The following is a 24,755-nucleotide window of genomic DNA, read 5'->3' on the forward strand; positions in this document are numbered from 1 at the left end:
ATTTTTTGACACATAGAAGTGAATGCTAAGTGGCCCTAGAACTTTAATTTGCCTGACTCTCTGTTTCTCTAGTTTCTTTCTTTTATTTTTAATGTTTATTTATTTATTTATTTTGAGAGAGAAAAATTGCTCATGTGCTGGAGAGAGAGAGAGAGAGAGAGAGAGAGAGACCGTGCACAAACTGGGAAGGGACAGAGAAAGAGGGAGAGAGAGGACCCCATCAGGCTTCATGCTGTCAATGCAGAGCCCAATGCCAGGCTTGATCCCAGAAACCGTGAGATCATAATCTGAGCAGAAATCAAGAGTCAGATACTCAACTGACTGAGCCACCCAAGTGCCCCTGTTTTTCTAGTTTCTTATCTCCTCTACTAATTTTGTGCTGTATTTATTTATAATTTTTTAAAGTAAATGTTTTAATGTTTATTTATTTTTGAGAGAGAGACAGAGCATGAGTGGGGAAGGGGCAGAGAGAGAGGAAGACACAATCCAAAGCAGGCTCCAGGCTTTGAGCTGTCAGCACACAGCCTGATGTGGGCTCAAACCCATGAACTAGGAGGTCATGACCTGAGCCCAAGTCGGTCACTCAACCGACTGAGCCACCCTGGTGTCCCTGTGCTTTAATTTTTGTTTCTGTATATTTTATGGCTGATAAGTTATTCTTCAAACTTGACAGCCATGATTGGGAATGTGGTTTTAAAGTCTGACCATTTGGTGAAATATGCAGATGGATGATACAGATCTATTTCTGTTGGATAAGAGAAAACAGAGATCTGGTTTGTTGGTCTTGTTTGTCTGTCTGCTTTAAGATCACTCACAGCTGAAGGGGTATTAGCTTCACACCAGGAGGGGTAACAACTTTTGATATCTAAAGTAGTGAGTTTTTGTGTTTCTATGTTTACTCTTCAGTTGTGTCTGAAATTGTAGATTTAGAGCTAGAAATCTAGGCCTGTGTGTAACCATTTGTATGTAACTTAGAAAGCCCTTTATTTCTTGTAGAAGTGTGAAATGCCTTCCTATCTCTGGAAGATATTAATAAATTAGTTTAGGAAGTCTTCTAAATTAAAAGAGCTCTTTTCTGGTTGGCTTATAGAGACAGCTAAGCACTCATATAAATCAACTCTTCCTAAAATTCCCTTAAATAAGGAAATCAAACATCTATTTAAGTGTGCTGACTAAAAAAATTCTAACAGAAACTAACTCAGAAACATTTTAAGAATCCAAGTTCACATAAGGACACCTGGGTGGCTCAGTTGGTCGAGCATGTGACTCTTGATTTCAGCTCAAGTCATGATCCCAGGGTTGTGGGATCAAGCCCCATGTCAGGCTCTGCACTGAGCATGGAGCCTGCTCGATTTTCTCTTTCTCCCTGCTGCTCACGTTCGTGCGCTCTCTCTCTCTCTCTCGCTCTCTCTCTCTCAAATAAAAAATAATAAATAAATTTAAAAAAATCCAAGTTCACATAATTAAGGTAAACCTTTGGCGAATGAGGGTACAGATGAGGCAAAACTTTTCCTCTACCCTCTTAAGGTCTCTGGCTGGCTTGAGAATTAAGTTGACATAGATTAAGAAAGGAAAAATATACAAATTTTATTTTTACATTTACATGAGAAACTTTACAGGAAAATGAAGACCCAAAAAAGTGGTTAGGCCTAAGTGTTTATATACCAGGTTGAACAAAAAGCAGTAATTGTGAACAAGTAACTAAAATAAATATACGGGGAAGCTCAAGGAAGGTAGAATTATTTTAACAAAATTTGTACAGATTTCTTGTGACCTCGATTTCCTATCTGTGACAATAGGATGTTCTTTTCCTCCGGGTACAGAGAGGACATCTTTCACATGGAGTTTTATCTCCTGCTTGCAGGAAGAAAAGGGGAAGTCAGAGTGCCCTTCTTATACCTACTTTTTTTCAAGTGTCTTTAGCTCAAAATAATCAGTAGGCCAAATCAGCATATTTTGAGGTGGCATCTTCTGAATCCCTTCAAGACTCATTTAACAATTTTGGTTTCAAAAAATAGCTATTGCTGGGGCACCTGGGTGGCACAGTCGGTTAAGCGTCCGACTTCAGCCAGGTCACGATCTCGCGGTCCGTGAGTTCGAGCCCCACGTCGGGCTCTGGGCTGATGGCTCAGAGCCTGGGGCCTGTTTCCGATTCTGTGTCTCCCTCTCTCTCTGCCCCTCCCCCGTTCGTGCTCTGTCTCTCTCTGTCCCAAAAATAAATAAACGTTGAAAAAATAGCTATTGCTTTTCTCTGATTTATCCGTGTTAAGTAAAATACAAACATACATTTTGTTCTACTTGGATTTGTTTATCCTAAACATATGGAGGTTTACTGACCAAATAAGCTAACATTACTTCTATATCCCATTAACAAAGAAAAAATCAGCCCTTGCCGTCCAAGAACTCTCCTGGTGCTATCAGCTGCTGGGCCTCAGTGTTGCTATGAGCTAGCTTGGCGGTCACAGGTAGATCTTGATGGTCTTCTGCTGAACATGAGCTATTTCATAGAACATCAACATCAGATAAGGCCACTCTATGACCATGATAGATTAAGACAAAAACAAGCCCATTCCAAGAACCATATCCAAACACAGACAAAACAAGAACATTGTCCGAGCCATAAAATACCAAATATCTCCCTATACCAGCTAGAATGAGTGACTGATGCTGCTTTACCAATTATAGTTCTAGGCTTGCTTTAGTTTGCCCTCCCTATGAATAAGATTTATTGAGATACTCATAGAATTGTCCCCACTTTCTGATAATACCCAACCTAGAGTAAACCCTTTTCCCAAATCACCCAACCAAATCTCAAGTTCTGTCAGTTCCTTCTAACACCCTTTTACTGAGCCACCCCACAGTTGCCCATCATATGCTCCCTCCTGTTTCAATGAGTTATAAACCAAACTTGTTCTACTCTAGGAGTGTTCCTGGTCATCTTTGACTAGTGGGCATTAACGATGTTTAAGATTATGAAATAGAAAATTGTGTTCAACTAAATTGAATGATTAAAATGACAAATGTTTTAATAGTAATTATATTTTTCAGTATGCATGATTTGTAGTAACCTGAAGTTAATTCCCAAGTTTTTAAACTTAAAACGTGGAACTGATATTAAGTTAATTGATGGATAATCATCAAATACCTAGATAACTTCTAAGTAATGTAGAATATTGCATCACTGATTATTACTAAGCATGGTTTAAGGTGTACATGGTTTTGCTTTTTTTGTGTATTACAGTGGCTATAATAAACATGTTCACTTTTGCTACTTTAAGAAGTTGAAAAGAGATGGAGAAGTCATATTACTTTATTGATCAACTTTGCTAGTGTGCTAGAGAACTGTACAACAGGCAAATCTCACTTATCCATCCTTCCAGGTTTTTTTTTTTTTTTTTTTTTTTTTTGTGCAATAGAATTTAGTTAACTTTGGTTAAAGGTTAGTCAACATAGGGGCTCCTGGGTGGCATAGCTGGTTGAGCATCTGACTCTTGATTTCAGCTCAGGTCATGATCTCACACTTCATGGGTTTGAGCCCCACATTGGGCTCTGTGCTACATAACAGTGCGGAGCCTTGCTTGGGTCTCTCTCTCTCTCTCTCTCTCTCTCTCTCTCTCTCTGCCCCTCCTCTGCTCTGTCTCTCTCTCTCTCAAAAACAAATAAACATAAAAAAAAAGTTAGTCAATATAAATGATTGAGACTATTCTAGGAGGAATACTTACAGAGAAATATAATGTATGCCTTTTTGTTTTTCAAGAAATAATAATAGCTTTTGTTTTAAAGCAGAGATTCTCAAAGTTTTTAGTCTCCAGATTCCTTTGTACTTATACTTATCATATTGGAAATCAAACCAAGAAAATTTTAAAGACTTTTATTGATTTATTTACAGTTAGCAATGATGATTCCATGCAATAAATGACATCTAAGTATTATAAAATAGCTTCGACTTCATGGATCTGAAAGAGAACCAATGACCTAAATTATAAAGTGTCAGTATATTCCAGAATATTAAAAAGCACAGTGAAAGACAAAACTGAAAAAGTTGATTTTATTTTCCTTATGTCCACTTGGGCTGCACAGCAAAATAAACCATCAACAAAATGAAAAGGCAACCTATAGACTCTCAAAACTGTTAAAATGGCTATTATTAAAAAAACAGAAGATAGCAAGTGTTGGTGAGGATGTGGAAAAGGGGGAACCCTGGTATACTGTTGTGGTAATGTAATGGTACAGCCATTATGGACATTAGCATGGAAATTCCTGAAAAAGTTAAAAATAGATCCATCCTATGATTCAGCAATCACACTTTTGAATATTTATCGAAAGGAATTGAAATCAGGATCTTGGGAAGAGTTAACTACACTTCCAGGTTCACTGGGGCATTATTCACAATAGCCAATATATGGAAATAATAAAAATTTTCATCAATAGATGAAAAGATAAAGAAAATGTGATACATACAAACAATGGAATATTATTCAGCCTTAAAAAGGAAAAAAAAAATCTTGCCATTCACAACAACATGGATGGACCTGGAGGACATTATACCAAGTAAAATAAGCCATAAAAAGACAAATACTGATGATCTTACTTATATGTGGAATTTAAGATAGTCCAACTCACAGAAGTAGAGAATAGAATGATGATTACCAGGGGCTGGGGAGAGGGGAAAATGGGGAGGTGATGGTCAAAGGGTCAAATTCCAGTTAAGTAAGATAAATAAGTACTGAAGATCTATTATACAGCATGGTGCCTATAGCTAACAGTCCTGTATCATACATTTAAAATGTTCTATTTTAGAACATACATTTAAAATGTTCTAGAGGAGATCTTACGTTAAGTGTTGTTACCACACATGCGCACGCGCACACACACACACACACACTCACACACACACACAACACTAACAACAACAACAACAACAGTAAAGAGGGTGGGAGGAAACTTTGGGAAATGATGGATATGTGTGACCTTGATGGTGGTGATGGTTTCACAGGTATCTACTTATCTCCAAACTGTATTTGTTGAATTGAACTGTATATGTTAAATATGTATAGCTTTTTATATGTCATAGCTCAATAAAGTAGCAAAAAAAAGTAAAAAAAAATTTGTTTACAGTTCTTTTGGGCTTTAGCCTAAGTATATATATCCCAAAATACTGTGGTCAAAAGTTACCTGAGTTACTAACTTTTTTATCTTTGAATTATGGCCACACTCTGTGGTCTGACCTAGTTCATGATTCCTTAGGGGCTAATTCCATACCCAAGGAAAATCCTAAACCAATCTATAGCCCAAAATGGAACCCACATCTAAGATCAAACCTGCTGCCCAGTCCAAACATTCAGGTCAGAAACCGGTTTATAATTCAGTCAGAATCGCAGCAGTACCATTCTCAATACAATGCGGTACCCATATTTGTATTGACATAGATAAACAACCATGTTGTCCTTACCTAAGAGATCAGCTCAACTCGGAGCATAGTATGTGCCAGTACAGCTTGACACAGACACCAAACCACTCCTGACTAACCTAGATTAGAACCAAAGCCTGGTTTAGGATGGCCTAGAGCCCAGAATATGCTAGCTCATTCCCAGACTCATTCCTTTATTAATTTGTTCAATAAATCTTTATTGTAGGCTTACTAGCTTCTAAGCACTGTGGTAGGTGTTAATGCTTATCTTGGCATGGGAGCATTCCTGAGAGGCCTGCATCACCCTGGACACCAAAACGCACAATCTAGCTCCTCTTCCTGGGTAGTCAACACTTCTCGACTGGTGTCATCAGATAAGTTCTCACAGAATTTTCTCATGACATCATATGGCGATTTTTTATTACATAATAGCAAGTTCCATCATAGCCCCACCCATAACCTTTTGACCCAGTAGATTTCTATATCTCCCTAGGACCATTCATTCAACAAATATTTATTAAATGTCTTTAGATTACTAAGCCCTGGAGACACAAAAATACTGCCTTTAAGTAACTCACTGTCTTGATTTTTACCGAAGGAGATGAACACATTAAAAGAAAAGCCTACTCTGGTTCTATAACAAAAGTATAACTTCTTTAATAAAGGTATCTTCAAAATTCTATGACAGCCTAATGGAGGAGTTCTTTCTTAATGCTAGGAGGGCATGGTTAGGGAAAATGATTTCTCCACTGTTCCTTGAAGAATGAGTAGGAGTTTAGTGAGAGAGAAAGACGTTCCAAGAAAAGAAGCAGTCTGAACCAGGGCATATAGACAGTAAGGAGAATAGGATGCTCCAAGGACAAATAATAGATGTTATGGAATATCTTATCCTTGGAAGACATAAAGGTTTATACCACTTGAGGATAATAAGATTTGTTCTACACCTGACCCAGGATGTTTGACACCAAAGATATATCTGACAACAGACATATAATAAGAATTATGCCAATATTAATGAATTTTGGGGAAAAGTATCTTATAAATTGATTTCTGCTGATACAGCTTAATTTCTTTATTTTTTAATTTTATTTTTTATTTTTTTAAATTTACATCCACATTAGTTAGCATATAGTGAAACAATGATTTCAGGAGTAGATTCCTTAATGCCCCTTACCCACTTAGTCCATCCCCCCTCCTACAACCCCTCCAGTAACCCTCTGTTTGTTCTCCATATTTATGAGTCTCTTTTGTTTTGTCCTCCTCCCTGTTTTTATATTGTTTTTGTTTCCCTTCCCTTATGGCCATCTGTTTTGTCTCTTAAAGCCCTCGTATGGGTGAAGTCATATGATTTTTGTCTTTCTCTGACTAATTTCACTTAGCATAATACCCTCCAGTTCCATCCACGTAGTTGCAAATGGCAAGATTTCATTCTTTTTGATTGCCGAGTAATACTCCATTGTGTGTATATATATATATATATATATATATATATGTATATATATATATATATATATACACACACCACATTTTCTTTATCCATTCATCCATCGATGGACATTTGGGCTCTTTCCATACTTTGGTTATTGTCAATAGTGCTCCTATAAACATGGGGGTGCATGTGTCCCTTAGAAACAGCACACCTGTATCCTGTGGATAAATGCCTAGTATTGCAATTGCTGGGTGGTATGGTAGTACTATTTTTAGTTTTTTGAGGAACTTCCATACTGTTTCCCAGAATGGCTGCACCAGCTTGCATTCCCATTAATTTCTTTTTAATGTTTTTAATTTATTTTTGAGAGAGACAGAACACAAGTGGGGGAAGGGCAGAGAGAGAAGGGGACACAGAATCTGAAGCAGGCCAGCACAGAGCCCAATGAGGGGCTTGAACCCATGAACCATGAGATCATGACCTGAGCTGAAGTTGGACACTCAACCAACTGAGCCACCTAGGCACCCCTTTCATTTCTTGATTAATGAATAAATTGCAAAGCTCTGAAATACATAATATGGGCAAAATGCTCTGAGGTCAGAGTGGCAGGATCAGGAAGAATATTCTTGGGAATAAACGGGCAGGATATAAATATTCTGCTGCTTCTATCCTTGTCACAATGATTTTTATAAGGTCTGTATACCTTTTTATATCAGAGATTGCCTTTCCGTCCTATGACATACTTCCTCAACATCAACACAGCTTTTTGTTATATGGAATTCACCAAACCAGTGTCACAAACTTAAATACCTATAAGTGCTAGGTGGATAATATGAGTAAAGCTGGCTAAGTGGGGACTGGTAAACTAGAAGTATCTGCTTTGCCCAAAGAAGGAAGCTGTTATATTGCTACAGCTAGCCGCTGCCATGTAGGAAGGCAGACAAAGCATTGTCAGGACTCCAACATTTTCAAGAGAAGCCAAAAATTCTGATTTTTATTATGGAAACTCCCAATTTGGCAACTAACTGGGAAAAAACCCAGCCCACTAAGGAGGCCAACAAAACAAGTCTATGGGCCTGATTCTACTCCTGGGCACCAGTTTGTGAGACTTTGTCTAAACCTTTCATAGTTTTCTGTGATATCATACTTGAAAGAATGAAGGACTGTTCCATTTCCTTCTGACATTACTGATTTCCCAAATATGGACTCACCCCTCCTCCTCTTGTGCAGTACTATTTTGTACCACCTTCTAGTGATTTCAGAGTTTGCCCAACCCTTGAGGCATCAAATTTTACCCCTCTCCTTGTGCTATCATGAACTATGCTAACAGTCTTCCCTCCACTCTTGTCTAGCCACACCCTTAATGACAAATGAATGGCCCTACCACCTTGGAAAGACAACTCATTCCTCCATATCGTTGCAATCCTTTGCATATCTCTTTGTATGTGTCATGATGATGACATGATGGTGACCTCATCCCAGGACTGCAACTTGTGATGGGGAGTTGGAAGATAACCATTTGTATGGCATCACAAAAGGATGACGTTGTTTGGGAAAGTTTCATGATGTCATATAAGAAAATGTCTGCATTAACATGGGGCACCTGGGTGGCTCAGTTGGTTGAGTGTCTGACTCTTGATTTCAGCTCAGGTCATGATCCCAGGGTCGTGGGATTGAGCCCCATATTGGACTCTGCACTGGGCATGGGCCTGCTTAAGATTCTCTTGCTCTCTAAAAAAAGAAAGAAAGAAAGAAAGAAAGAAAGAAAGAAAGAAAGAAAGAAAGAAAAGAAAAGAAAAAAGAAAATGTTTGCATGAACAAAGATTTTTGAAAGAATCATCAAAGTTATAGAAGGACGCTTAAAAATTGTGATTTAGATCCTTCAGAGTGAGTAAAAAGTATAAACTTAGTTTTCCAAGTATTTCAGGTTAACTTTTATCCTAATGTATTTTTATAGAAGATCTTGAAAGAGATTCTGCTCTCTGGATATACTGTCTGTTTCTTAACGGGAGCGAGAGGTTATCATTTTCATGGAATGAAAATCCAGAGATTAGAAATAAGATTTATTTTACTGTAGTCACTGCACATTTTAAGGCTTTTTGCTGGAAGGAAAGAAAATTATCGATGTAGCACACAATATTTATTTGATAATGTTCCTTACTACAGCATGACTAAATTTTATTCTCACTAAATTTTTATAATCCATGGAATATATATACCTCAGGGTTCTTCACACTAGTTTATTCTTTCTTTCTTTTTTTTAAGATTGTTAAGTGGGAGCAGGATTATTGTTTTAAGGATATTATAAAATTTTGGGGGTATGAACAGACTAATTTTTAAAGTAAGAGACTCTTGAAATTATGGTCATTATAACATGGATCTAGACATTATGACTTCCTGTTATTAATATTTATCTCCTATATGTTAATCACTATAACATCAGTAGGCAGAGAATACAATTTCCATTCTATTTCTAAAGAAAAAAATACAAAAACAAAAATCAAATCCCTTTGCTAAAACACTAAGAAAAAAAAATCCCTAACAACATAATGACCTAACATAATTAGGTGATCTTCCTTTCATCCATTCAACCAATACGTATTGTTTAAAAACTTCTTTTAAATGTTTATTTAGTTTTGAGAGAGAGAGAGAGAGAGAAAGACAGAGCATGAGCAGGGGAGGGACAGAGAGAGAGGGAGACACAGAATCTGAAGCAGGCTCTAGGCTCTAAGCTGTCAGTACAGAGCCTGATGTGGGGCTTGAACTCAGGAACCACAAGATTATGACCTGAGGCAAAGTTGGATGCTTAACCAAATGAGCCCCCCGGGAGCCCCTCAGCAAATATGTATTGATTGCCTACTATATGCATCAGACACTGTGCTACGCTCTGGGTAAATAGTGATAGACCAAATAAGATCGTATGGTCTAGTGAGAGAGGCAGATACAAACAATTAAGGAAAGAAGTGTGTATATATGAATATCTATATATGTAAATGAATTTCACATATATATGCATACATACACACATACATATACTCTTAGGGAGAATAATAGAAAGGAAGAGAGGGAAATTACTTTAGATTGAGTGGTCAGAGAGGATTTTTCTGAGGCAGTGGCACTTGAATTCTAATAAGAAAGATCCAGCCATGTAAAATGTAGGGGAAACAGTGGTTACTGAAGTGTGTACAGCTTGGGCAAAAGCCTTAGCTTTTTTCTAAGAACAAAGAAACCAACACGGCTAGGGTATAGTGACTGAGAAGGGTTGTGAGAAATGAGGCTGAATGGAAAGATAGGAGACATCATGAAGAGCCTTGATAGAAGAGTAAGGAGTTTGGATAAGGAGCCATTGTTTTCTTTGTATTATGTTTTTATCTTAAAAAAATTTTTTTAATGTTTATTTTTGTGAGAGACACAGAGCGTGAGTGGGGGAGGGACAGAGAGAGAGAGAGAGAGACAGAGAGAGAGAGACAGAGAGAGAGAGGAGACACAGAACTAGAAACAGGCTCCAGGCTCTGAGCTGTCAGCACAGAGCCTGAAGTGAGGTCTGAAGCCACAGACTGCAAGATCATGACCTGAGCCAAAGTCGGAGGCTCAGGACGGTCTATTGACTGAGCCTCCCAGGCACCCTGAAGCCACTGTTTTCATATAGAGCAGGGCTATGCTTTGAAGATCACCTCCAACTGCTGTGTGGAGAATGGATTGTAGGGGATCAAAGTGGGGCAGGATATTAGTTTGACGCCATTTGCAGTATTCCAGTGAGAAATGATGATGACTTGGGCGGGGCTGGTAGCAGGAGAGAGAGATATCATGTACCTTGGAGGTAGAATCAACAGAATGTGTTGATGGATTAGTTAGGTAGTATGAAGGAAAACTAAGAATCAAGGATGATTCACAGGGTTGTGGCTTGAGCAACTGGGTGCGTACCATTTACTGAAATGAGAAAGATAGAATGCTGAATAGGTTCTCTGGGAAGCAGATGTTAAGACAGAGGTGTAAAAGGTTTATCAGGGAATAACACTACTAAAAGGAAAAGAAGCAGAAGCAGAATTGTGAAGAGGGAGGTCACAGAAAGTGATGCAAAGCTGATCATCTCTGCCAGCCTAATGGGGAGCTCCAGGGCAAAGACTACGAGCTAGTGGAGTTCTGCACTGGAGTAGGCCCTTGTACTACCACCTTGCTTGTTCACTGGCTGGGAGCCTCCCCAAGAAGAGTATGCTCTCAGTTATATTCTAAGAAGAGTGTAACTTTGGCTCTAAAGCTGAGGTGGACCCTGAAGCAAGTAAGAACTAGAGGCTGTCAGCTAACCACACTCCTCAGAGCTGGGCAGCCGTCCTTTCTTGAAGGGGATGTTAGCAGTATATCTCCATGCCTCCCACAGGGAACAACAGGTAGGAAAAGATCAAGAACTTGTTTTAGACAAGAGGGTGAATTAATATAGTTAATTATATCATTGAGTCATCAAAAATTTATAGGGCTTCTCTAATAGGCCATTCAAATAGAAATACCATGCACAGAGTTGGAGGCAGTCTAGAGTTTGAAAGAGATGTTTGGGTGGGAGATAACTGAGAATTAGCATAAGCATATTTAATGTAATGGACTGGCTGGGATCACTCAGTAAGATTCAAAATTGTTTTTAACCCTGAGAGGTATCATTTTTTTAGGGACTGCTTGGAGGTAATTGTGTTGTCAAATTGACCAGAGGGACAAGGGGGTAGGGTCTAGGAATGTAAAACATCCTGAAATACATGGCAAATCCTGCTCAATGGAGAAGTGCCCAACACAAAACACCAATAGTGCCCTTGTGTAAGAACTGGCCCTAGACAGAGAAGTGGTTCCAGAACCAACACCTGAGACATTCCAACTTTTAGAAGCTGGGTAATGGAGAAGAATGTTGCAAAGGAGACTGAAAGGAGTGTTTAGAAAGGTAGAAAGAAAACTAGGAGAAAATGGTATCAGATGCCAAGAATGTAAAGTATTTAAAAGAGAGAAGTTAGCAGCAAAGAATTCTGCTAACAGTTGAACAAGATGAAGACAGGAAACTGTCCATTCAAAGGTGAGCAATCTAAGGGGAGTGGAGGAGATGAAAGCCAGATTGGCATAAACTGAGAGTAAAAGGGAGGGGAGCAAGTAGAGAAAGGAAATTTTAAAGGAATTTGAGCAAACAATAACCAGAGAAAGAATTTACAGGGTGATTTGGAATCAAGGTAAGGATTTTATTTCAAATATTTTATTTTACTTTAATTCTATTCTTTTTTTTTTTTAATTTTTTTATTCTATTCTATTTTTAAGTAGGCTCCATGCCCAGCATGGAGCCCAGTAGTCTGGCTCAAACTCACAATCCTGAAATCAAGACCTGAGCTGAGGTCGAGTTGGATGCTTAACCAACTGAGCCATCCGAGTGCCCCTCAAATATTTTATTATGAAAGTTCTAAACACACAGAAAAATGGAACAAATTTCACAGCAAGTATCACTAAATTCTATAATAAAAATGTTACTCTATTTCCTTTATCAAATCTTTTTATCTATCCATAAGAAAGGGATTTTTAAAGATGGAAAACACTCTTAGAGCATGTTTGTATGCCTAGAGTGTGATTCAATAGGTAGAGGAGATAAATGATACAGGAAAGAAAGAGGATAGCCAAGTGAAAAAAGTGAAGTCCTTGAGAACTGAGTGAGGGGAATGGATTCAGAATATAAGTCAAGGGACTGCCTTTTATTGTTACAGAAGGAAAGAAAGGAAATGACTACAGAATCATGTAGGTTTGTGGATTTGGTAGTAGGAAAACGTGGCAGACACCACACTGTTGCTTAATCAACAGCTCAGGCCCTCTTCTCTTGCGAATAGAGCCCAAAATTTGGCACCAGTGGCCCAGACCTAGGGAGTTAATAGTGACTGGTATCAGCCAGTCACGACAGTTGCATTCCCCTTTGCCAGATACTAACTATCCCATCATATCTTGCAGCTAAGAAAATGACCATATAACCTATTTCTAGTCCATGGAACTTAAGAGTTGTTTGCTGAGGGGGCTTCAGTGAAAGCTTTTCCTTTGCTAAGAAAAGGGGAAGGAACTTCTGACATAAAAGGACCTTTGTTGCTTTCCTCAAACTCCTATGCTTTTCCTATTTTTGAATGTGGTCAAGTTCATGATGCAGGAAGTATAATAGCCATCTTTCAACCTTCAATAAACTTGAAAATGAGAAGCTAGAGCTGAGAAAAGGAAAGAGACTATCATGACACTGTTTAGCAGCCGAAGCAATGCTGACCGCTATTTACCTCCAGACTTATGTTTTTTTGAGTTTATTTATTTACTTTGAAAGAGAGTGCGAGTGAGTGCATGCAAGTGGGGGAGGGGCAGAGAGAGAGAGAGAGAGAGAGAGAGAGAGAGAGAGAGAGAGAGAATCCCAAGCAAGCTCTGTGCTCAACGCAGGGTTCAGTTCCACAAACTGAGATGATGAACTGACTCAAAATCAAGGGTTGGATGCTTAACCGGACTGAGTCACCCAGGGGCCCCCGCTCCAGACTTATTTTTATAACAGAAAAATAAACTCCAATTCATTGAAGCCTCTGTAGTCAGGTTTTATGTCATTTAGCTGAATACAGATATAGAATACGAGGGAAGTATGGTGGCTATTCCCTTTTTACTGCTGAACACCTCTTCCTAGCTTGATTCTGGTTATAGACTCTATTTCCAGGCCACAGGAATAGATACCTGATCTAAACAGAACTTAGATTCTTTCTGCTGAAAAATTTAAACTTAATTAGGAATATCCAAAGACATAAGGAGATAATCTATTATCCCTTCTAGAAAGAAGGCCCAAGATCTCTTGACCCAGGAATTGTTTTCCTGCTTAGTCTGTCTTTGAGTTACTCAATTATCCTCTCAATAAATCTCCCTTTTCTTTAAGTTAGCTAGAATTGGTATCTGTTGTTTTAAACCAATGGTTCTCAAATAGGGAGATTTTGCCTTTTAAGGGATATCTGGCAATTTCTGGAGATATTTTTGGTTGCCACAACCGAGGGTGGTATTTTTGGCATCTAGAATGAAGATACCAGGGATGTGGGTAACATCTATAATACACAGTACAATCCCCCCAACAAAACATATTTGACGCAAGGTATCAGTAATGCTGTTGTTGAAAAATCCTGTTTTAAAACAAGATTTCCTTAACTTGTACAAGGAGCTTCTCAACCAAGCTGACTTAAGATCAAGTGAAAATGAGTGGGAATGTCAAATGGGAGGTCTAAGGAGCAAGAAACATGGAATGGCCTTCGTAAGCATGCAAGAGAGAATATGCTAAACACTGGAAGATTGCTGGGCAGTGGTTAGAGTCTGTCTGAGGTTGGTGACCATGAATTTAGAGACATGGGTCTAATGATATTTCTCTAGCAATACAGAACTACATTGCTAGAGACAAGGAAAAGGAATATTTTGAGTTTATCCACGGCTGGGTTTTTCTTCAGGTGAGAGAAATACAGGGAAAGAAATACAAGGGAGTTGATGTTTATATGGGACTTATATTACTGATGAACCAGAGAAATTAAGCTAGATAATGAAGGAAGAAATAATGAGAGAGCTGATAATAAACACTGATGAGAAAGAAAAATTATGAAAATAATCCCATTTACAATTGCATCAAAAAGAATAAAATACCTAGAAAATAAATTTAACCAAGGAGATGAAATACCTATACACTGAAAACTGTAAGACATTGATGAAAAAAATTGAAGAATACACAAATAAATGAAAAGATATTCCATGCTCATGGACTAGAAGAATTAATATTGTCAAAATTTCCATACTTACCCAAAGCAATCTATAGATTCAATATAATCCCTATCAAAATTCAAGTGATATTTTTTACAGAAATAGAACAATCCTAAAATTAATATGTAACCATAGAAGACCCCAAGTAGCCAAAGCAATTGAGAAAGAATAACAAAGCCAGAGGCTTCACACTTTCTGATTTCAAACTATATTAGAAAGCTATAGTAATCGAAACAGTATGGCATTGACATAAAAACAGACATAATAGCTCAGTGGAACAGAATACCCAGAAATAAACTCATGCATATATGGCCAATTAATTATTGACAAAGGAGCGAAGAATGAACAATGGGAAAGGATAGATTCTTCAGTAAATGGTGTTGGGAAAACTAGACAGCAACAAGTCAAAGAATGAAACTGGACCACTATCTTACACCATAAACAAAAATCAATTCAAAATAGATTAAATACATAATGTAAACCTGATACCATAAAACTCCTACAGGAACTTCAACATAGGTGTAAGCACCTTAACACCGGTCTTGTTGATGACTTTTTAGAACTGACACCAAAAGCAAAGGTAAGAAACACAAAAATTAACAAATGGGACTACATCACATACAAAAGTCTCTGCACAGCAAAGGAAACCATCAGCAAAATTAAAAGGCAATCTATGGAATGGGAGAAAACATTTGCAAATCATATGTCTGGTAAGGTGTTAATAACTAAATATATAAAGAACTCATACAACTCAATAGCCAAAAAAATAAAAAAATAAAAAAATAAAAAAAAAATAAAAATTAGCAACAGACCTGAATAGACATTCAAATGGCCAACAGACACATGAAATGATGCTCAATATCATTAAGCATCAGAGAAATGCAAGTCAAAACCACAATGGAATATCACCTCACTGACATACCTGTTAGAATAGCTATTATCAAAAAGACAAGAAATAACAAGTATTGGAAAGGATGTGGAAAAAAGGAAACCCTTGTGCACTGTTGGTAGGCGTGGGAATTGGTGCAGCCACCATGGGAAGTAATATGGAGGTTTCTTAAAAAATTAAAAATAGAACTACCATATGATCCAGCAATTCCACAATTGGGTATTTATCTCAATGAAATGAAAACACTAACTTGTAAAGATACCTGCATCTCCAAGTTCATTGCAGCATTATTTACAGTAGAAACAACCTAAGTGTCCACTAATGGATGAATGGATAAAGAGATTATGGTATTGATATACAATGGAATAATTTGGCCATAAAAATAAGAAAACCCTGCCATTTGCAACAGTGTGGATGGACCTTGAGGACATTATGCTAAATGAAATAAGTCAGATAGAGAAAGACAAATATCATATGATTTCACTTATATGTGGAAAGTAAAAACAAAACTGAACTCAAAGACAGAACAGATTGTGGTTGCCAGATCTAGGGGGTGGGGAGTGGGTGAAATAGGTGAAGGTGGCCAAAAGGTACAAACTTGCAGTTATAAAATAAATAAATCCTGAGGATGTAAAGTATAGCATGGTGACTACAGTTTAAAAATACTTTATTGGATTTTTAAAAGTTGCTAAAAGAGTAAATCTTAAGTCTCATCACAAGAAAATAATTTGTAACTATGTATGGTAACGGATGTTAACTAGACTTATTGTGGTGATCATTTCACAATATATACATATTGAATATATAATTTTGAAACATTATGTTGTCTACCTGAAACTAATATAATGTTATTTGTCAATTACATCTCAATGAAGAAAAAAAAAAGAAAAAAACCCCCGATGAAGTCACGTTGATCCAGATCAAGTGGTATCCCCTAGACCTTGTTAGAAATGCAGAATCTCAGGCCTCATTATAGATCTACTGAATCAGAAGCTGCATTTTAGCAAGATCCCCAGGTGATTTGTATGCACATTAGAAGCAATGGATTAGAGGATTTTATGAAGGTGAAAATTTTTGCACTGAGGATACTGAAAAGGTGATTCTGGCAGAATTTTCTAAATCAGGGGTTAGCAATTCTTTTTTCTATAAAGAGTTAGGTAGTAAATATTTGTAGTGTTGAGGGCCAAAAGGTCTCTGTTACAACCACTCAACCCTGCAATTGTAGTACAATAACAACCAGAGACAGTACATAAACAAATGAGTGTGAGTATGGCTGTGTTCCAAGAAAACTATTCACAAAAACAGGCAGTTGTTTGACTTGGTCCAAGGGCCATAGTTTTGGTCATAGTGCTGACCTCTGTACTAGATCTTAATAAAAATGAGTAAGTCTTGGCTCCCAGGTAGAGCGTACTATTGAGTTTTCTTGTGTCTGATTACTTACTTTCTCTTCAGTAAATACTCATGCCTGCCTCCCTCTACCTTCTTCTGAACACAATGAAGAGCTTGGCCAGCTGATGTTCTGTGGGATCCTAGAAGAATTGAGAAGTGTAAGAATTGAGGTATTAGGAAGCCAGATCTCCTTGACACCATTTTTTTTCCTGCTGGAAATATCAACAGATGTGCAATGGGGGCAGACTTCACATCAGCTGGTTCTCAGGAATTGTTCCCTTTCATTTTCTCCTCACCTCCAGTAAATTCATTTTGAGCTTCTCATCTGAGCTGAGGGAAATCAAGAAAGATACTTTATCCTTGCGTAGACCAGGTTGAGCAATAGCCCCTTGATGGCAGTGGCAGTGATAATCAGATAGGGATTCAAAGTTAACAGGCTGGGGGTGGGGGTGGGGGAAGGGAAGAGAATACTATCTATTGAGCATCTCCTTTCTTTCTTTTTTTTTTTTTAAATTTTTTTAACGTTTATTTATTTTTGAGACAGAGAGAGACAGAGCATGAACGGGGGAGGGGCAGAGAGAGAGGGAGACACAGAATCTGAAGCAGGCTCCAGGCTCTGAGCCATCAGCCCAGAGCCCAATGCGGGGCTCGAACTCACGGACCGGGAGATCGTGACCTGGCTGAAGTCGGACGCTTAACCGACTGTGCCACCCAGGCGCCCCGAGCATCTCCTTTCTAACACTTTATATACATCATTTGAATCATTACAGTAAGTCCAATACTAAGATCCCAGGATACAGATGTAGAAACTGAAACCAATATTTTATCAAACATTAAAATAGCAGTTACTGTATGCCAGGCACTGGTCTGCTTCACAAATATAAACTCATTTAATCTTTAGAACTCTAGGAGGGGAAACTATTATTGTTTCCATGTTATTTTTATTTTATTTTATTTTAATTTTATTTTAATTTAATTTTTGAGAGAGCAAGCAAGCTTGAGTTGGGGAGAGGGGCAGAGGCAGAGAATCTTTTTTGTTAATGTTTATTTTGGAGAGAGAGAGTGCAAGCATGAGCGGGGAAGGGGCAGAGAGGGGGACAAAGGATCTGGAGCAGGCTCTGTGCTGACAGCTGACAGCCTGATGCGGGGCTTGAACTCATGAACCCTGAGATCATGACCTGAGCCCAGGTCAGATGCCTAACTGACTGATTCACCCAGGTGCCCCTTATTGTCTCCATATTAGATATGGGGAAACTATGCTATGGAGAGAGGTTAAGGAATTTGCCAGAGGAAATTAAGTTAATAAAGATAGAGCTGGGTGTTTAATCCAGGCAGGACTGGGACCCAGTTCTGATTCCAAAACCTTGTTTTTTCCCCCTTGCACTGTAATAATAGTATGTTCTCCAGTCTTCCTCCCCAATAGGAGATTTTCCATTGGTGCTAAACCCCCTAAGTTTGGGGTTACCTATTAAGTAAAGTAACATTTCCTTATTAGTCCCATAACAGAGGATGTTTTCAGGGCTCCTTATAACGTTTCTATTTTTCTCTACCACAAAACAACATTTATTAGTATAAGAGATGCGGCTGCCTGCTTTATATGCACATGACATTCTGAAATATTTTCCTCAGCAATTTCTCCTAATCCTGGATCTTGCTGGTTAATCTTTGTTTATCCTGTCTTCCTTGTCTTCTCTCTCTGTTCATGCCAGAATATTGCTGAGAACAATGCTGGCATCTCAGCCACCAAGCTATCCTTCTTACTTCCATTTTATTGCTGGGCTGATCCGATTTTCTTATTTTCCATTATTCATCTCCTTGGATTACTATAAATAATCTAGATAGATTATTACCAGATCTTTCAGGGTCTCTCCCCTTAAAGGGTCTATCTCGAATCTTAGTGTCTGGATTAGGCACTATGCGTTTGGCCCTGTGGCAGATAATGGGGAATAAAAATGTGGAGGATAGTTCCTGCCTTTAATGTGTTTACAGTTTAGCATTTTCCACAGTGTTGAGATGTGGTATTGTCTTCTGATCTGACACTGATATTGATCACTAATGATACATAACCAATACGCAATAATATTTCCCATGTTTTTCAAATTGAAATGCAGTGCTCCTACACCATAACCTCTTGAATATCCTTTCTTACTCTAGTGCTTTTGCTTTCCAATCTACCCACCGGAACAGAACATGATAATTTTCCTTACATTTACGTGTTATTAAACCTTCATTAGAGGCAGAGTCACAACATTCTAAGACTTTGGTGATGGTAAGGGAGAAAGTTTAAGATTTTGATTTAAAGAAAACAGACAAGAGTTTCTAATTGAACCTTGAAAAGGTTGGAGGCACTGTTCTAAGTATGTTGATGGGAAGTGTGTCAGAGCAAAGTTTGCTGGTCTTAGACACCAAAGACTTGAGTGACAGTCACTAAGCCACTAAGGTGAGAATGGCTAACATTTATTGACCATTTACTATGTGCCTGTCACTTTTCTACTAACGCTGTAAGAAGGGTTCTATTATTATCCTCATTTTACAGACAAGGAAACTGAGGCACAAAGCGCTTAAGTGACTTGGAATGCCTATGATAAACTGAATCCGGTTTTGCAACATAGGCAGTCTGGCTCCAAATTGGTGCAGTTAGTTATTACCCTCCGTTTACTTCCTGATAAAAAGAAGTAACCATTATTAACATATATGCAGCAGGTTCTGTACCGGTTTTCTGGAATGTTATACTCATCTAATGCTCACTAATAACTCTGAGGTAGATACTATTTTTTGCAAGCTAGAAACCTTAAGGCTCAGAGCGGTACTATTATTTGGCAGACTCAAGCGCAGCCTCGAGGCTCCAAAAGTTTCTGTAACCCTCGAAACACGAACTACGTATATCTTGGAGCCTCAGTCAGGTTTCTCATCTTTAAAGTGGGGGGTGGGGGGGTGGAGTAGCGTCTCAGTTCTACGAGGAGAGGGTATAGAGAAAAGAGAAGTGTGCACAGAGGGGTGTGAAAGGGGTAGTAAAAAGCAGTCAAGCTCAGCGGCCGAGGGCCTTCCATAACCCGGGTGGGTGAGGTTGCAGAGGGGACACAGATTCCCGCCAGGGAGGAGGCCGGGGGTGTTACTCCCGAGCGAGGCCTGTAGGCGAAAACGGGCCTGACAGCCTGTCTCTGACGGGTCTGGGCGCTGCCTACGCAGGCCGGCAGCCAAAGGGGAGGCGATCCCTGGGGCTTTGTCCCGATCCCGGGGCAGCACCTCACCCGCCCAAATCCTACTTCGCAGGCCTCTCCATGAAAGCCAGAGAAGGAAGGGGCGCGGCTTCCCGGTCCGCGTCGTAGAGCGCCACGTCCCTCTTGGCTTAGGCTCCCCCAGGCTCCTTCGCGTTCTTGCTCCACACCGCCCTCCTCTCAGCCGGCGGGCGCGGCCTCGTCTCCGCCCCCGCCAATCGGCAACTTCCGCGATCCCACTCGGACCAATCAGCGGCTGCCGGAGGGGCGGGGGCTGTCGCCAAGGCAGCGAGGAGGCGGGAGAGCGCGGTCAGTGAGGTATAGAGCGAAAAATCGCGGGCGGGGGGCTGGAGAGACAGGTTTGTGCACTGCGTCCATTCAGCAGGCGGAGCCTTGCACGCCGAGATCCGGCGAGGTAAGGCCGGTGGCCCGAGGTGGGTGCGGATCCGCAAGGCTGGAGGCTGGAGCGGGTCCTGAGATAGGTAGGGCTCAGGTTTTCGCCTGCCTTACGCTGCAGTGAGAATGGAGAGGGGGAGCAGCATAGTGGGTGGGCAAGGGTGGAGGGGCGCTTCCAGCTGCATTTTGAGGCGTAGGGTCCCTTTCTCCACTCCACTAGCTGCAGGGCACCCAAGCTTTCTTTGGGGTAGATGAGGGTGACAGGCTCTTGGCGGGAAGCAGGCGTGGGTGAGTGCAGGACAGAGATTCAGAAGGGGTCCACCCCACCTTGGCAGGTTGATGGGCGAGGGAGGTGCCCACTGGTAAGGGGGGTGTACCCATCAGCTCCCTGCTTATGCTCATCATTCCCCGCGCGGTCGAGCAAAACTAGGCCGGCGAATCCTGCTGTTCTGCCGGCCTGTTAAGCCGGCAACCCTTGACACTCAGGAGAGAAAGTTCAAGTCAGTTGTGGTATTGTTTTCCCTTATGTGACAAACCTTTGGTGTGAGATGAGATCTTTCGGTTTCTGAAATGGTACTTCCTTGTTGTGTTTCCTAAATGGTAACTTAGCAAGCAAATGGAGTTATTGTGGTTTGTGGTGGCAAATGGCCTTGGTTGGCAATTATTTTACAATATCCAGGTATTTTACAGTATGGAGACAGGGGGGGGGGGGGGTGGGGAGTGAGAAAGTATGAACATGAACCTTTGAACTATTATTCTGATTTCTGGGAGACAGAACCTCTTGAGATTTTCAGAGTGTTCACTAAACTCCTAAATTGGATAGTGTACATTTACACAAGTGAATAAGTAAGTGCTCCCATGTAAGCCTTTTATTAAGGCTATTAAATCCATGGATGAATATGAACGAATATCAAATCACTTACTATTATCTTGGTTTAAAAAAGGGGAGGGTGAAAGGGGGAGGTTAAATGCAAGTATTTCTGATAGCCCATTTTGTCTGAAGGAGATTCTGGACTTTCTCTAAAGAATTGAAAAAATTGCCTAGACAATTGCTTTATGGAATTTGTTAAAAGTAGTATGGCTAATGGATTTGGATCTGATATGCACATATTTCTGACAGTTCTGTTTGAAGGAGATTCTGGACTTCCCCTTGATGAGACAGTTGCTTGAAGGAATTTGTTAAAAGTAGTATGACTAGTGGTATAGTAGATTTGGATCCTATAACTAATGGCTTCTTTTATGATCTATTTAAAATTTTTGTTTCTTAAGGCCTTCCCTGGTGAATTCTGTTGAATAATTAGAGTCAGGCAATATCCAGATTCCCGCATCTTGTCCCTTATGGAAATTACCTCAGGATTCATCCTGATTAAAGCTGAATGTGAGTTCTTGTTTTATAAAACTTGATCAGCAAGTTCAACAAATGCTGAGCAAACAAATGCCTCAACAAATATTCCTCAGTTAATAGGGCCCAAAATTAAAAAAAATGGAAATTTAGAATTAGAAATCTCAAATAATATTACTGTCGTCATTGGGGTGAACGTGGGAACTTCTGTTTCTCCTCTTGTTCTTTAAACTCCCCATGATCTGGGGCATCTGGGTGGCTCAGTCAGTTAAGCATCTGACTTCGGATCAGGTCATGATCTCATGATTTGTGAGTTCAAGGCCCACATCAGGCTCACTGCTATCAGTGCAAAGCCTGCTTCAGATTCCCCCCCCCCCCCCCCCCGCCCTCTTCCCCTGCTTGAGTTCTCTCAAAAAAATAAACATTAAAAAAAAAACAAAAAACTCTCCATGGTCAGTCTCACTTTCTAGTGATGGATTCATATCTGTCTCCTGTGGTTACTCATGCTGTTCTCTTCCAGCTGTCTTAATTAATTTACCCATCTTGCAAGGACCAAGTCCCGGGTGTGTTTACCTTATTCTGCTCTCTGGAGGTACTTACTGTTCGTATCACACATTTTGTTTACTTCATTCAGCATGCTTTTTGTCAAGTTGGTTTGTGCTCTGTAAATACCAGTTAAAATGAAATGCACAGTGAAAGCAATGAGGGTACCTTTTAAAACACCAGCTATTGATGATCGTCACTAATATACACTATCAGCATGATCAATACCAGTGTCTTTGTGTTTTAGGATATGTTGTGTATCTCTATAGACATATCAACCTAATTTTGTTAGAATAATATTTAAGTTGCTTTCAGCTTTCTAAGGGCCCTTTTGATGACTGAGGGAAATACCTTTTAAGTATTGGGTAGCTGGAGGAATCAAGTGTAGGATTTTAAAATGTGTTGAAAATAATCCTTGAAATAGTCTTCAAAGTATTGTGGGTAATTGGGTTGACTATATTTGGTATGATAGATGATTAACTTTTTCTAAATAACTGAAAGTCTAGAAGGGGGAAATTTGTTATTTTTATGTTTGATACTTGCAATTAGTTTATAGACTTTAAAAAACAGGCTCCTAACAATTTCAAGTAATTTAAGGAAAAACCACATTCACTTATTGATTTTCAATCCAAAGTTAAAAAAAAAAAAACAACAACAACCATGAAATGGTGAAAGGTATACTTGATTAGAATTTGATGGCCAGATTCCAATCCTGGCTCTGTGAAATCATTTTGGCCAGGTCAGTTAGCTTTCTTATGCTTTATAACTTTTATAAAAGTTTGGTCTGAACCAAACCACCTCTGAGATCATTTCTGGTCCCAGAATTGTCTGAGTTAAAAATTTTTAAAGCAACCTAATGGAAATTGAGATAGCCGTCGCATGCTTTTGTTTTTAGCAGAGTCTTTTAAAAATTAAAAAAAAATTAATTTGGCAGAGCTTTTTGGCATGTTGTATTTAAGTTATCTGAAGTGCAGTATACATGAATAATGGAGACATTGTAATTTTAATAAATTTTTTTTATTGAGAGATACAGGTGAGAAACAGTATCTACTTTCATTAAGTAGGCCTATTATCAAGGATACTCTAACCAGTTAAGGTTGAAAAAAGAGGCAGTAATATGGTTTCCTTGGTTGGTGTCCTTTTCCACAGATATGAGCATCAGAACATTAATATCTATACTAATGTCTTGATACATGGAAAGGCGTGGAAAGGTTGGAGTCCAGCTCAGCTGGTCATACGTCTGATACTTTACTTTGAATCTCACTATCCTGTTGACTCTCATTTGAAAAAAATTTTTAAAGTATGTATTTATTTATTTTGAGAGAGAGAGAGAGAATGCACATACACACAAGGTGGGAGGGGCAGAGAGGAAGAGAGAGAATCCCAAGCAGGCTCTGCAGTGTCAGCGCAGAGCCAGACATGGGGCTCAAACTCACAAAACCTGAGGTCATGTCCTGAGCCAAAACTAAGAGCCTATCCTTTAACCGCCTGAGCCACTCAGGTGCCCTGCCCCAATTTTTTAAAGGTTTATTCATTTACTTTTGAGAGAGAGAGTGGGAATCAGTGAGGGGCAGAGAGAGAGATGGAAAGAGAGAATCCCTCGAGGGGCAGAGAGAGGGAGGAAGAGAGGAAGAGAGAGTGAGGGAGAGAGAGAGAATCCCATGCAGACTCCACACTGTTAGCATGGAGCCCGAAGCAGGGCTTGAGCTCACCTGAAGTGGGGCTCGAGCTCACCCAAAGCGGGGCTCAAAGTCACAGACCATGAAATCATGACCTGAGCTAAAGTCGGATGCTTAACGGACTGAGCCAATAAGTAATCTCTATGCCCAACATGGGGCTCGAACTCATGACTCCAAGATCAAGAGTCACATACTCCACTGACTTAGCCAGTCAGGTATCCCAATATCTATACTAATGTCTTTTTTTTTTTTTTTTTAGCTGTTTATTCTTTTTTGTGAGACAGAGACAAAGTGCAAGTGGGAGAGGGGCAGAGAGAGAGGGAGACACCAAATCCGAAGGAGGCTCCAGGCTCTGAGCTGTCCGCACAGAACCCAATGCAGGGCTCAAACTCACGAAGGGCGAGATCATGATCTGGGCTGAAGTCAGATGCTTAACAAGCTGAGCCACCCATTAGCCCCTATACTAATGTCTTTTATTTTTTTATTTTTTATTTTTATTTTTGAGAAAGAGACAGAGTGTGAGTGGGGCAGGAGCAGAGCGAGAGGGAGACACAGAATCTGAAGCAGGCTCCAGGCTCTGAGCTGTCAGCACAGAGCCTGATGCGGGACTTGAACTCACAAACCGTGAGATCGTGACCTGAGCTGAAGTCAGACGCTTACCGACTGGGCCACCCAGGCGCCCCTCTAATGTCT

General features: G+C 39.6%; 2 protein-coding genes across 4 annotated transcripts in view; one reads left to right on the top strand and one right to left on the bottom strand.

Annotated features, from left to right (window-relative positions):
• The window catches only part of PIK3C2A (phosphatidylinositol-4-phosphate 3-kinase catalytic subunit type 2 alpha), a 189,521-nt gene extending 169,244 nt beyond the window's left edge, over window positions 1-20,277 (bottom strand). The window contains exons 1-2 of one of the 2 annotated variants that reach the window (XM_045039035.1): window positions 20,136-20,277; window positions 16,937-17,024 (exon numbers count right to left, since the gene is read on the bottom strand). The gene's annotated coding sequence lies outside the window, so the exon portion shown is untranslated. The remainder of the gene's footprint in view (window positions 1-16,936; window positions 17,025-20,135) is intronic. The other variant, XM_045039036.1, reaches the window with a different exon arrangement.
• A 101-nt stretch (window positions 20,278-20,378) lies between these two features.
• Window positions 20,379-24,755, top strand: part of NUCB2 (nucleobindin 2) — a 36,462-nt gene continuing 32,085 nt past the window's right edge. The window contains exon 1 of one of the 2 annotated variants that reach the window (XM_011286735.3): window positions 20,379-20,517. The gene's annotated coding sequence lies outside the window, so the exon portion shown is untranslated. Of the gene's footprint in view, window positions 20,585-24,755 lie in introns of both variants that reach the window. The other variant, XM_011286736.4, reaches the window with a different exon arrangement.

The sequence above is a fragment of the Felis catus genome, chromosome D1 (genome assembly GCF_018350175.1).
Source record: "Felis catus isolate Fca126 chromosome D1, F.catus_Fca126_mat1.0, whole genome shotgun sequence".
Lineage (NCBI taxonomy): Eukaryota > Metazoa > Chordata > Mammalia > Carnivora > Felidae > Felis > Felis catus.